The 13,441-nt window shown below is 39.6% G+C and overlaps 1 pseudogene across 1 annotated transcript; it reads right to left on the reverse strand.

Annotated features, from left to right (window-relative positions):
- Positions 1 to 11,878: 11,878 nt before the first annotated feature.
- LOC308550904 (V-type proton ATPase subunit E 1 pseudogene) lies at positions 11,879 to 12,533 on the reverse strand (annotated as a pseudogene). Its single transcript has one exon. The product of its transcript is annotated as a V-type proton ATPase subunit E 1 pseudogene (transcript).
- Positions 12,534 to 13,441: the final 908 nt, after the last annotated feature.

The following is a 13,441-nucleotide window of genomic DNA, read 5'->3' on the forward strand; positions in this document are numbered from 1 at the left end:
GCAATCCAGCGTGGTCGAGTGTGACCACCAGGTGCACTGTCTCTGGGGCCTCCCAGGAGGTGCAAAGTCAGCCTGTACCAGTGCCTTGCTCAGGGCCACCCAGCATGAGCTACACAGCAAACCGTAGTTGGCTGCTACTTGTGCTGGGCTTGGAGGAGCCCAGGAGAGGCCAAGCTATGAGCCAATGCAGCTGCCGCTAGTGCCAGGCCTGGGGCTGCTTGTCAAGCCATATGGGGCAGCTGCTGCTTGTTTGAGAGATTCTAGGAAAGTCCTAAGCATAAGGCTCGAGAGGCCACTTGCACAGAAAAGCTCCTGGAAATGGTCTGAATGAGCTGCAGGTGGGGAGGGGCGGGGCCTCTGGGAATCACGGGGCGGGGCCAAAGGTGTGATTCAAATATGGCACCTGCCTGCCGGCTGTGTGCAGGGAGGACTCGCCAAAGGAGCAACGGCCTCTGCCAGCCCTTCTGCCTGGGAGGAAGTCCCCCCTCTACCTCTCGCCCGATTCCAGGCTGGTTAGTTTCTCCTGGAGTGTCCCAGGTCCTTTCAAGCTGCTCCCGGTGCTGGGCTCAGAGGGAGCACTTCCGAGTGAGTCCGTGCCGGGCCCTTTAGGAGGAGCTGCCTGGGGCTCCCATAGCCTCTGCGACCCTCAGGGACAGTCCCTGCTGGTTTCACAGCCCGAAGTTGTGGGGACGTCTCTTCCCGGCCCTGGAGCCCTGGGCTGGGGGCCTGCTGTGGGGCTGAGACCCCTCCCTCCTCCATCCTCTGGGAAACCACCACCGAGATTCCCTCCCGGGTTTCAACCGCGGCACCGGGTGTGGGCCCTCGGCCACATCTCTCTGATTCAGCATCCATCTGCCCGCGTCTCCGCCCCTCCTTCCAGTCTTGATGCTCCTTCAGCAACCTGGTTGTAGGGCTTCTGTTCAGCCAGATTTCAGGAGGTTCTGAGTGATGGTAGTTCTGTATTTTAGTTGTAATTTTTATGTGGTTGCGGGATGCGGCGGGTACAGCTGGTACCTGTGCCACCATTTTGTTTCTCCCCCCTCAAACTTTTTTTAAGAGTGTGAAATTCATTTATTTCATCCAACCCCTATTTTACAGAACTCTATCTTTTTAAGGAAACAGGACCAGTTAGCGGTAGTACCAAAATCTGGGTGTCTCAGCTGCCATGAAAGCCCTCAAGGTGTAGGATTTAAAGCTCTGATTTTGAGATTCCAGGTCTTGCTTTGTACTGACTGAATGAGCAGGTCAAGTCTAGGTATAGAATTCACAAGAATCCTGAGAGTCCAAGATTATGCTTGTTTTAGAATTTGGAATTCCTGAACATTTACTAGCAAATCCTCTAACGTGCTTAATCTGCCTTTCTCCATGTGTAAAGATAATTACAACACAGGGGAGACCAGTGTACCAGGAGGTAGAAAACGCTGACTAATATTTCTCACATTTGTAAATTTTCATCGTCCTCTTTCATTTTCTCAGGGTAGAGGTTATTTTTATTTCCCAGACTGTTGAATACCATGATTGTTTCAGTAGCAGGTTTTACAGAGCCTGTTTTAATTTCAGATTTGAATGTTTAACTTCTAGTACCTGTTGCATTAAAGTCCATATGTTTGCTTTAAATAACATGAAGTGATTAATTGAGTCATTAAGACAACTGTTGCCTTATTAGGGGTCCAAGATAGCTGAACGGAATTCTAGAAATGAAAACTAACCATATTTATTTAGGATTCACTGCACGTGTGCACGTGTGTTTTCCAAGCAAATGATTCTGCAGTGCAAATTCGCAAATGATATGAGACTGGAAGACATTGCTAAGGCTTGAGAGAGAGCTAATGCCTTAGGATCCAAAAAGATCTTGACAGTTTAGAAGGAGTGGCTAATCCAAACAAAATAGTAAAGTAAAAATGTCTACCGTGCCCCTGTCTCCAAAAAACAACTTGACAGGAGAGAAAAACTTTAAAGTGAAAATTTTCATTGATCATAAATTCATTAAGAGTGAAAGTAATCTACAATTATAGAAGTACAAAATATAGAACAGGAAAAGTGATAATGCTGATATCCTCACTGCTGGTTGGATCTCCCCCTTCCATTCTGCTGTAACCAGACCCAGGAATGGCCTGTTTTATTTTGTTGTTGTTTGCTTTTGTTTTTGTTTTGGCCTCCTATAATATTCATCACCTTCAATTGCCCCTCCTCCCCACATCTCCCTGTAACCTTTGTTTTGGAGGTTTGAAATTTTCTTAGTCATACAGTGTCTGACTGGTGCCATTACTTTCAACCAGATTGCTACCCAATAGCCCCATGTGTAGAAATTCTAGAGCAATATATTAAGGGGATTTAAACAAATCTGAACACATTCAGAGGAGGCTATTCAAGTCCTTGTCCAGTGAGGAGCAGTTTGGAGGATCCAGCAGTAGTTAATCTGAAATGGTGTGTAATGGGCAGCATTAGATAGGCACAAATTTTGAGAAGCTCCCTTAGGCAGGACTTCCCTGTTTTGGCACTGAGTCCACTTCCCTTCTCACCTAATCAACACCGAGAGGGTCCAGGACAGATACTATAGACTGCTACATGCTGTAGGTGTATCCAGTCCTACTATAAGTGTAACTGATGATGGTTTTACCTCAGGATTGTATATATCTTGCAGTGGAAGGAAGGAGGTTGGAAACAAAAGTCACTAAAAGAATGTAATTCCAATGGGAATTAGAACTGAAAACTGGGGAGAGCAGTATACACTCTCTTTTTCAGTTTGGCGATTGCTCTCCTCTTGCTAATTTTTATTCTTAATTTCAAGTGCATATATCCATGCAATGCTTTTCAGCTGTGTTAACTCCTTTGTAAAACTTTAGAATGCTTTCTGTGAATGCACAGAATGTCTACTGCTCTTCTACAAGGTGAGGTTTTGTAGTCAGAACTTTTTGCATTAAGCAGGGAAAAAGAATTCCCCCTGTGCTGAGGACTTCATGAAACATGCTCACAGATACTCTTTTTCCTGGGCACTTCCTGGCTATTAGGACAAATAATCCCAACAGCAGATATAATGTCAAAGGAACTGTCTGTCCCAGTATTTAACTATTTAACATCCACTGTATGTATGTTAAAACACAGTTATTCCTTACTAACTAAATTCTGTGGCTGTGTTCCATCTTTTGATAAATTGGGTGTTTTTACCCCGTGACCTAAAAATAGAAGGACAAGTACCTATAAGCCAACAGCAGATTTTGTAACAATGAGTCAGGCCATAAGAGACAAATGAGCCTGTTATCTGTGGTTTAGTATGAGCTATTTAACATTAATTTGGACATAATAAATCATTCAACTCTCCATTTAAAAAAGTTTCACATCCATTTGTTGAGTTCCATTGACTACACTTTGTTGCTATTTTATCTGGCAAAAACAGTCAAAAGTGATTTTGTTTAGAAGTAGGTTACCTATTGCTAATTTTCTCAGGAACCTCCATACTGTTTTCATAGTGGCTGCACCCGTCTGCATTCCCACCAGCAGTGCACCAGGGTCCCCTTTCTCCACACCCTCGCCAGCAGCTGTCATTTGTTGATTTGTTGATGGAGCCATTCTGACAGGTGTGAAGTGACACCTCATTGTGGTTTTAATTTGCATCTCTCTGATAGTAACATTGAGCATTTTTTCATATGTCTCTTGGTCATCTGTATGTCCCCTTTGGAGAAGTGTCTATTCAGGTCTTTTACCCACTTTTTAATTGGATTATTCATCTTCCTCTTGTTAAGTTGTGTGAGTTCTTTATACACTTTGGAAATTAACCCCTTATCAGATTCATCCTTGGCAAATATGTTCTCCCATACTGTGGGGTTCCTTTGTATTTTGAGGCTTATTTCTTTTGCTGTGCAGAAGCTTTTTAGTTTGATGTAGTCCCATAGGTTTATTTTTTCTTTTGTTTCTCTTGCCCTACAAGATGTACTGGTGAAAATTCCACTATGTGGGATGTTTGTGACTTTACTACCTATGTTTTCTTCCACAGTTTTTATTGTTTTGTGACTTACATTTCAGTCTTTTATCCATTTTGAGTTTATTTTTGTGTATGGTGAAAGTTGGTGGTCTAGTTTCATTTTTTTGCATGTACCTGTCCAATTTTCCCAGCACCACTTATTGAAGAGACTGTCCTTACTCCATTGTGTGCTCTTGCCTCCTTTGTCAAATATTAACTGACCATAATGGGTTGGGTCTATTTCTGGGATCTCTGTTCTGTTCCACTGATCTATGTCTGTTGTTGTACCAATACCAGGCTGTTTTGATTACAATGACTTTATAGTATAGTTTGATATCCGGTGGGGTGATCCCTCTCACTCTGTTGTTCTTTCTCTAGATGGCTTTGGCTATTCAGGGTCTCTTTAAACAATTATTATGTCTTATCTGCCATATTTGTTGCAATATTTGTTCAAGTTTGTTTCCTTCTGGTTGTTTTAGGGACTGGTGAAATTTCTGCTATTGTCTCCAACATGTTTGATTAAGTTTGGTTGCAAAATCTGGCAACCCTAAGTTCAAATGGTCCATTTTAGGGTACTGCCTTCTGTCTCATTCATTAGTCACCCAGTCCTTGAACAAATACCTATCAAAATATACTTGCCTTTGAGAGGACAATACTGGACTCATTTATTATTTCTCTTTTCAACATTTTCATAAATGCCTCTATTATTCTTCACATGAATTTTAGTTTTCTATGAGAACTGTGGTTCAATTTTACTAAGGACTAAAACTATGATTGTTTTAAGTCTGTGAATAATTAAGGAGGAATGGAAAATTTTACTCTAGTAATTCTTCCTATCTAAGAATATAGTATGTCTTTCCATTTATTCAAATGCATTATGCTGCCAGGGAAATTTAATATTCTCTTTATGTGGATCTCATGTTTTAATATAGGCTAGTGTGAGTACAATCTTTTTTACTAGCAAATGCAAATCTAATCAGAGAAGACTTCCCAGATTTCCTTCCCTTGATGTGACCTCAGTGTTGTCTACAATGAGGCTTGGTGACTCTGCAGTAACCCAGGCCACTTTCTCCTCATTTCCTCTCTACCTATTTAGGATGAAAATAGATGGCTAGACCCCTTTTATCTTTTTGCTTTGCCAGTGATCCCCCACCTTTCTCTGCCCTAGGATTCCCTGTAGTGTACTGACATTGCAGAGACTTAGGCACTCATGATTTGCATTCTGTTTTATTTCCATACAGTCTAAAGTATACTTCTCCTTCTGGTTTCCTTGCACAGTTCCTCTTCTACCATTCAGATTGTTCATTCTCCAAGCCCTCTTTCAGGCTCTTTTTCTGATTTCTAATCACTGAAATACTCAGCGGTCTCCTTCTCCATCTACGTTCTTAAGATGATCTCAGCTACTCCCATCACATCATGTACACTTATATGTAGGTAACTCACAAATGAGAATGAAAGAAAAGTGGAGGGGAGAATTAGTTCAACAGCACTGATGTAATATCTAATAATATATTTCATTGAATAATCACATTGTGCCAGGGTTAGGGCTAAGACCTTTCACTGTGTTATGTAACTAAATCCCCACAAAATTTTGTACTATGTCATACCATATCATATTATACTATACTACATTCATCCTTCTCTCTTGTTTCCCTTCCATTTATACTACATCACAAATCCCCCTCAAAGATAGCATTTCTTCCAACCCATTACCTTGCCATTTTTAACCCAATGGATCATTTTAATGCTAATATGCTGTAATTTCTTCAGTCTTAAGAATAGACTCCTCTCTCCACACTCCTTCCCACAGCACCTCATATCTCTGCTTCCTCTCAGTAAACCTCTTCAAATGAGTTATTTCCATTTGCTATTTCCAATTCCTCTCCTCTCTGTTTCTCTGGAACCCAGACTAATCACCCCCACTATTTTGCTGAAATTGTGAGCAAGATCAGCAATAAAATCCATTTTGCTAAATCCAGTGGTCAATTATTAACCCTCATCTTACTTGACCTATAAGTAGGAGTAGGTGAAACTCATCACTCTCTTCTTGTTTTAACACTTTCTTGACTTCACTTTTAGTAGTTCTCTAGTTTTCCTCTAATCCCGCTGGCTACCCCTCCTCAATCTCCTTTGCTTATTACTTTTCCTTTTTATTAACTATAAAAGTCGTAGTGCCTTGATTTGCAGTTCAATTTATGGACGTTATTTCTCTATCCACATTCACACATTAGGTTGATGTGTTCATTTGTTAGAGCTGTTGCAATAAAATAACACAGACTGGGTGGCTTAAACAGCAGAAGGTTCTGGAGGTTAGAAGTCGAAAATGAGAGTGTTGACAATGTTGATCCCTTCTGAGGTCTGTGAGGGAAGGATCTGTTCCTCACCTCTCTCCCTGGCTTGTAGATGGCCATCTTCATGTTTACATGGCATTCCCCTTGTGTGTGTGTCTTCAAGTCCCCCCACCTTTTTTTAAACTAAGAACAGCAATCTAATTGTAATAGAGCCATCCTAATGCCCTCATTTGAACTTGATTATATCTATAAAGACCCTATCTCCAAATAAGGTCACATTCTGAGGTATCATAGGTTAAAACTTTAAGAATTTGTGTGAGGGGACAACTACTATTGGTTTCATTAAGTAATATTACTTTACCATTAATATGCTGATGGATTCCTAAATTATGTCTCCAGCCTAGGTCCCTGCCATTAATTCCAGCAGCCTATTCTATGAATCCTCTTGGATATCTCATAGATATCTCAGCAAATGTTCTCTGTTCCATATTCAAAATGTATCCAGAATCTGACAGCTTCCCACTATATCCTCTGCTACCAACCTGGTTCAAGTCACCATCAACTTCCACTTAAGTTATTGAGGATAGCCTCTTGAAAGGTCTCCCTGCCTCATCCCTTGTTCTCTATGGTATATTGTAGTCAGAGGCAAGAGTGATTTATTTACACATAAGTCAGATCATGTTAGTTTTCTGCTTTGAACCTTCCACTGGTTTCCCTTAAATTGGCCTACCAGATCCTTCAGGATATTGTACCCCAGTTACCCTTCTAACCTTAAGTCATACATCATTTCCTCCTGCTTACTCTATGCCAGCTACACAAGCTTCTTCCTGTTCCTCAAACAGGCAAACTCTCATAATAAGACCTTTGCACTGGTCCTTGCTTCTGCCTGGAGTGCTTTTCTCCCATTCAACAGCATAGTTTAGTCTGTTATCTCCTTCAAATCTTTGCTCAAATACCACTTTCACAGTAAGGCCTTTCCTGATCTCCCTGTTTAAAATGTCAAACTCCCTTCCACCTTCCCAGCACTCTATAACCCTGCCCTCCTTTTTTCCCCCACAGATTTATCACCATCTGATGAACCATAGAATTTATTTTTACATTGTCAGTTTCTATCCACAAAAGCATCATGTGTGTCTCTATGTAGAGATTTATATGTACAAAATGCTTGATTTGAAGGAACATGAGTTGACTCCCTCAATTTTTTTCAATCAACAGTCATTGATTACCTTATTTTCTGTGTGAGATGTTCTGCTAAACAATAGGGACAGAAAGACGAGGACATGAAGATCTTTGACCTTGCCCATGAGGAAATCATAGTCTAATCAGGGAGAAAGATATGAGTCCCAGTTTTCCCAGAGGGGTTGACACATGACTGTGTGAGTGACAAACAGGAAAGGGCTGTTCATAACAAGCCGGGGAAAAAATTTACTCACCCAGTCAAACCCAAATATGCCCTTCCCCAAGGCTCCTCTTCTGCAATTTTTCTGTATCTATAAAAATAACAAATGCTCATCTCCAGAACGTCTCTGATTTATATGCTTGTGAAGTCATGACTATAGTTATTTATGCAAATGAAATTAATTTCAAACTTCATCACAGTCTTTATTTAGTGATTGGGGGACTAGGACTCTGCACTACTAGAGGCCTCTCATTTTCAGTAAAAGTCAGGTCTAATTTCAAATGCAGGAAGAGAGCTGCTATTTAAAGGAACCCTGCTGTGAGGTTGTTGTTGTTTTTTTATGCAAAGTCTTTTTATTTCAAAGTGAACAATCTCCTCCAATTTATCTTCTTTGTGTAATTTTAAAAAAAAATCTGGTGCATGATATTCTAATAAACGGGAGTTTGAGTTTGTGCATGACTTGGTTGAAAGAATCCTGGATTGAGTCTTTGTCCCAGCACCTCAACTGATTGATTCTTGTGACCTTGGACAAGGTGCTTTTTGTACTTTATTTTTATTATTGACACTACTGCAGATGTCCCCATTCTCCCACTTTGCCCACCTTCACCCAGCTCCTGCCTCTTGTATGTCAACTCTCCCCTTTACTAAGCAAAGGGCTGCACATCCTGTTTCATAAGGACACTTGCCATTCATTGAATCTGTGATTCTATTAGTCTTTCAGTGTGCTTTTCCCAGCCACTTGACTACTTCTATATCCTTGGTGAAGAATGAATTCTCAATATACTCCATGAATACTGAACTTAATTTCTTTCCTGTGGAACCTATGTACCTAATGTCCAAGTAGAGGCAGATTTTACTTTTATTTCTTTATTTGTTACTGATCACATGAGATTTTAGAATCTGTCCATAGGAATTGGACATTGTTATTCTTACTGTAATTTTTTATACTATTCATCAGGAATATAAAGGAATGGTAATGCATAATTTGATATACAGGTATACCTCATTTTATTGCACTTTGCTTTATTACATTTCACAAACACTGCATTTTTGACAAATTGCAGTTTGTAGCAGCCTTGCATTGAGCAAGTGTATCAGCACCATTTTGACAAAAGTACTTGACTTACTTTGTGTCTCTGTGTCATGTTTTGGTAATTCTTGCAATATTTCAAACATTTTTATTATAATATCTGTAATATTTTTGAAGTGCCACCAACTATGCCCATATACGACAGTGAACTTAATTGATAAATATGTGTGTTCTGACTACTCCAACAACAGGCCATTCCCCCATCTCTGTCCCTCTCCTCAGGCCTCCCTATTCCCTGACACAGGACAATATTGAAATTAGGCCAAAAAATAACCCTACCCTGGCTTCTAAGTGTTCAAGTGAAAGGAAGAGTCACATGTCTCTCACTTTAAGTCAAAAGCTAGAAATGATTAAGCTTAGTGAGGAAAGCATGGTGAAAGCCAAGATAGGCTAAAAACTCTTGTGATAAACAGCTAATAATTGTGAATACAAAGTAAAAGTTCTTGAAGGAAATTAAAAGCACAGCTCCAGTAAACACATGAATGATAAGAAAGTGAAACAGCCTGATTGGTGATATGGAGAAAGTTTTAGTAGTCTGGATAGAAGATCAAACCAGCCACAACATAAGCCAAAGCCTAATACAGAGCAACGCCCTAACTATCTTCAGTTTTATTAAGGCTGAGAATGGTGAGGAATCTGTAGAAGGATAGTTTGAGACAAGCAGAGGCTTGTTCATGAGGTTTAAGGAAAGAAGCCGTGTTCGTAGCATAGAAGTGCAAGGTGAGCAGCAAGTGCTCGTGTAGAAGATGTGGCAAGTTACCCAGAAGATCTAGCTAAGATAATAATTGAAGGTGGCTACACTCAACAGATTTTCAATGTAGATGAGGCAGCCTCACATTGGAAGAAGATGCCAGGTAGGACCTTCCTAGCCAGAGAGGAGAAGTTGATGCCTGGCTTCAAAGCTTCAAAGGACAGGCTGCCTTTCTTGCGAGGGGCTAATGCAGCTGATGACTTTAAGTTGAAGCCAATGCTCATTTATTATTCTGAAAATCCTATAGCCCTTAAGAATTATGCTAAATCTACTCTGCCTGTGCTCTACAAATGGAAAAGCATTTTGCAGCTCCAAATAGGAAGGTAAATTGTTTCTTAATGATAGTCTTATGAATTGATATTTTGTTGGTTAATGTTTTGTTGGAACTCTACTAGTTTTGATGAACTCAGATTTTTTTCCTTGACTTTCTCATCTATAAAATAGTGATGTGTTGAGCAAAGTCAATTGGCAAAGTCCTAATAAACTGTGGATCTCTTTAGGAATTCTTTGAGTTTCTAAATAATTCTGCTTTGTAGATAAAATGGTGTCCATCATTGGGAAATTGATGGTAGACATATATCATGGAATACTATACAGTTGTCACAGGACATGATCTAGATGTACATATGGCAACATGAATGGATGTTAAAAAACACAGTATTAAAAAGACACATAGTATTAACCATTATCGGATGAAAGGGAACTTTAGTTCCTGGCAAAATGTAATTTAAATTGTAAATGTAATTTTTATATTTTTTAACATCAGTAACATATATTAAAAGATAACTTTAATAATAAACAATACATTTTCTTTATAAATGTTTTTACTTTTCATAACTCAAAAAATAGATAAGATAGAGGCAAAAAAGTAAATGCCTGCAGAGCTGAATTTAAATGCCGTCTTTTAAAGGTTAAATGGAAAATAGTAACAGAGCATGATCCATAAAGTAATTCATTTGTGTGGTTAAAACACACAAACACAAAAATAGCAGAATGTATATTTACAAATATGTGTGTGTGTGTGTGTGTGTGTGTGTGTATATATATATATATATATATATATATAGACACACATAAAAATACTGTGGTTGTCTTTGTTCATGAGAGTAGGGAGAGCAAGTGAAGGGAAAAAATAAAGTAGCATGTTGTGATGGAAAGAATCAAATAAGGACCAAATAAGGTCTTTACGAAGGACCAAATAACATGTTTATATCTCCAAATAGGGTTATATTTTGAGGTATTGGGGATTAGGACTTCTATGTATGAATTGGGGGAAGAATTCAAACATAACAATTTTTAATAATTTAATAAATGTATCATGTACCAGAAAAATATTTTGCAAGGATTATTCCACTTAAAACAAGGAATACACTTGTAAATAGATGCTATCTCATCCCCATTTTACAGGTGAGGACAGTACAGCTCAATGAGGTGACTCACCCAAAAGCATCCAGCTGTTCAGCTGGGACACCTGCATGTGTGCTTGGAGCCTGTCACATAGTGAGGTAGAAAAGGCTGCTGTGAAATGGTGTAACTCTGGGGAGTGGGTAAACAATTTAGACCTCTAATTCTTTCCCTTATCTGGGATTTTATTTTATGAAGGACAAAGACTTCAACTCCCAAATCAAGAGGAGTCAGGGGAGAAGTCACCCAATGATTTAAATGTACACTAATGTTTAAGGGGAGAGTAGGAGGAAATTGGGCTCCTTGAAGCTGGGGTGGTGTAAGAAAAGAAGAATCCCTTGAATGAGGCAACACAAAAGGGGGCTGCACAAACCTGCACAAGCTGCTTATTGTTGTTACCTTCACATTCCCCTAAGGTGAATATTTCATTATAGAGTAAGTAGAAGATTTAGGGACCTGAAGTATTACTTTTTTCTCTCTCACTTAAATGTTTTGTTTTAATAAAGCATCATGGCTTAGATTTTAAATCACATTTACAGATAAGGAGAACTTCTAGGCCCAAAGAGGTAATAGTGAAGCTACTACTGCTGGAAGGAATGCATGCCCTACATGTATGTTAAGCCTAAAGAGCAGAGACTTACTGGCAGAGAGCACCATACACATAACCTCTAGACTAGACAACTAGAAGCAGAGGAAGAGCACAAGACTGGGTAAAGTCCATGCAACCACCACCTGATTTCTTCACCTTCATGCTGCAGAACCAACTGAAAGTTATGTAACTTTTAGATAAGCTAGAGGTAGGTTTCCTGATCATAGTAAATGAAACTTTCTCCCATTGTTAACAATTAGGCTAAGGGCATTAGTACAGAAGGATATCCACTGATAAATACAGAATATTAGAACAACAAGGAGGAAGCTACGTAGATCATCTATCTTGTTTCTTCAAATATCAGGTACTTCCACATCATAGCAGTATATGAACTCCACCTCCCAAAGGCTTAGTCCAGAAACTTCCTGTTGGCATTTGCACCAAACAATGCTCCCCGTACTTTTGGCATCATCTGCTGAACTATGAGATCCAGTCGGCTTTATAGTGTATTGGAAACCTTTATTTTACGATCCCCATTATAGATCTCAACTCTACCAGCTATCTCCTCAGGTAAGTAGGCCTCCTGATCAATTTGGACATCAACATCTTTTTTGGTGGCGATTTTGTACATAGGGATTGCTTTTTGCACTGCAGCCTTTACCAGAGGGAAATCCTGTTTCCGGCAACGAACAATCATCCAGTGCTCCAATAACTGGTACAAACCTTGGAGGACCAGTCCATCCAGCAGCACTTGGTACCTAGTTGTATCTTTTACCACCTTGCTGAGTTTCTGTTTTGCTTCATTTAGTAGGTCTGTAATAAGGTCATCTCTCACTCTGAGGACTTTGAGTCTTCTTTCATTCATCAAACTGGACATCTGAATTTTTTTCTGCTGCCCTATCTGCTTTTCTTTCTTCTCATAGTGTTCCATAATCTTCAGTCTTTGGGTTTGCACAAGACGACCTTTCTCAATGTTGAACTCTTCTTCTGCTTTTGTGTTTATTTCTTCTGCCTTTTCATTGGCTTCTTGTTCAATAAAAGCCATCATATGCTTGATCTTGGGCTCCAGCAGGGGCAGGGCAGAGTGGACTGGAGCTGTGTGGGCAGAACCTAGGGTTGTGGGCTCTAGAGAGTGAGATCGGAGGGCACCCATCAGGACTCCTGTGCTGAGTCATTCTCCCATGCTGCAGAGAACATCTTTCTCAGGAAGACAATTGGTGTCTCTGAAGTATTACTTTTTGCCATATGGGCTGAGAGTAAGGATGAGGGGGACAGGATCAGGTTAGTATGTCTCTTCAATGTGTGGCCTTACAATAGTATCTATAAGACAAGGTCACTGGTGGTGGTACTTGGCAGTGATTGAACCTGTCACCTTAATTTCTGTGATTTAACATAGTTCTTTTTACTGTAGTCAGGAAACTGTAAGGGAGCTATTTTTTTTTCATATTTATTTTCTTTGTAATGTTCTCTTATTCCTCTGGAAACAACTTTCTTCTCTAGTGTTGAGAGACACTGTTCAATAGAATGGTGAAAATTCTGTATTTTGGCTAACAGATTTTAGCAATACACTCAGGAAAGAGCTATTTAAAATGTAGATACTGTTAAGGTTTCAAGCTGATTGTACCACCTGAGGAAGATCACAAGATTCTAGCTGAGAGATAGATAATTTAACATCTGATCCCATTTCCACAATGCTCTCTGATTTAGGCCATGCTGGTTGTCCTCTGTTTTTCCATTTGCCACTCAGTTTTCATAAATTGGAAGAATGTATATAAATTAGGAATGTGAGCACTGCTATCATGACCTTTTCAACACTCTACTTTTTGATTATTCAGCTTTTTCATTTCAGTAAAATCTGAGAAAACATGTTTACACAGTCTTTCATAAAACCATGTGCCAATCTTTGGGGGGGAAACAGGGAGAGCAATTAAATCTTTTTTTTTCTTAAATATATAA

This window comes from Miniopterus schreibersii, assembly GCF_964146895.1.
Source record: "Miniopterus schreibersii genome assembly, chromosome: X".
Taxonomy (NCBI): domain Eukaryota; kingdom Metazoa; phylum Chordata; class Mammalia; order Chiroptera; family Miniopteridae; genus Miniopterus; species Miniopterus schreibersii.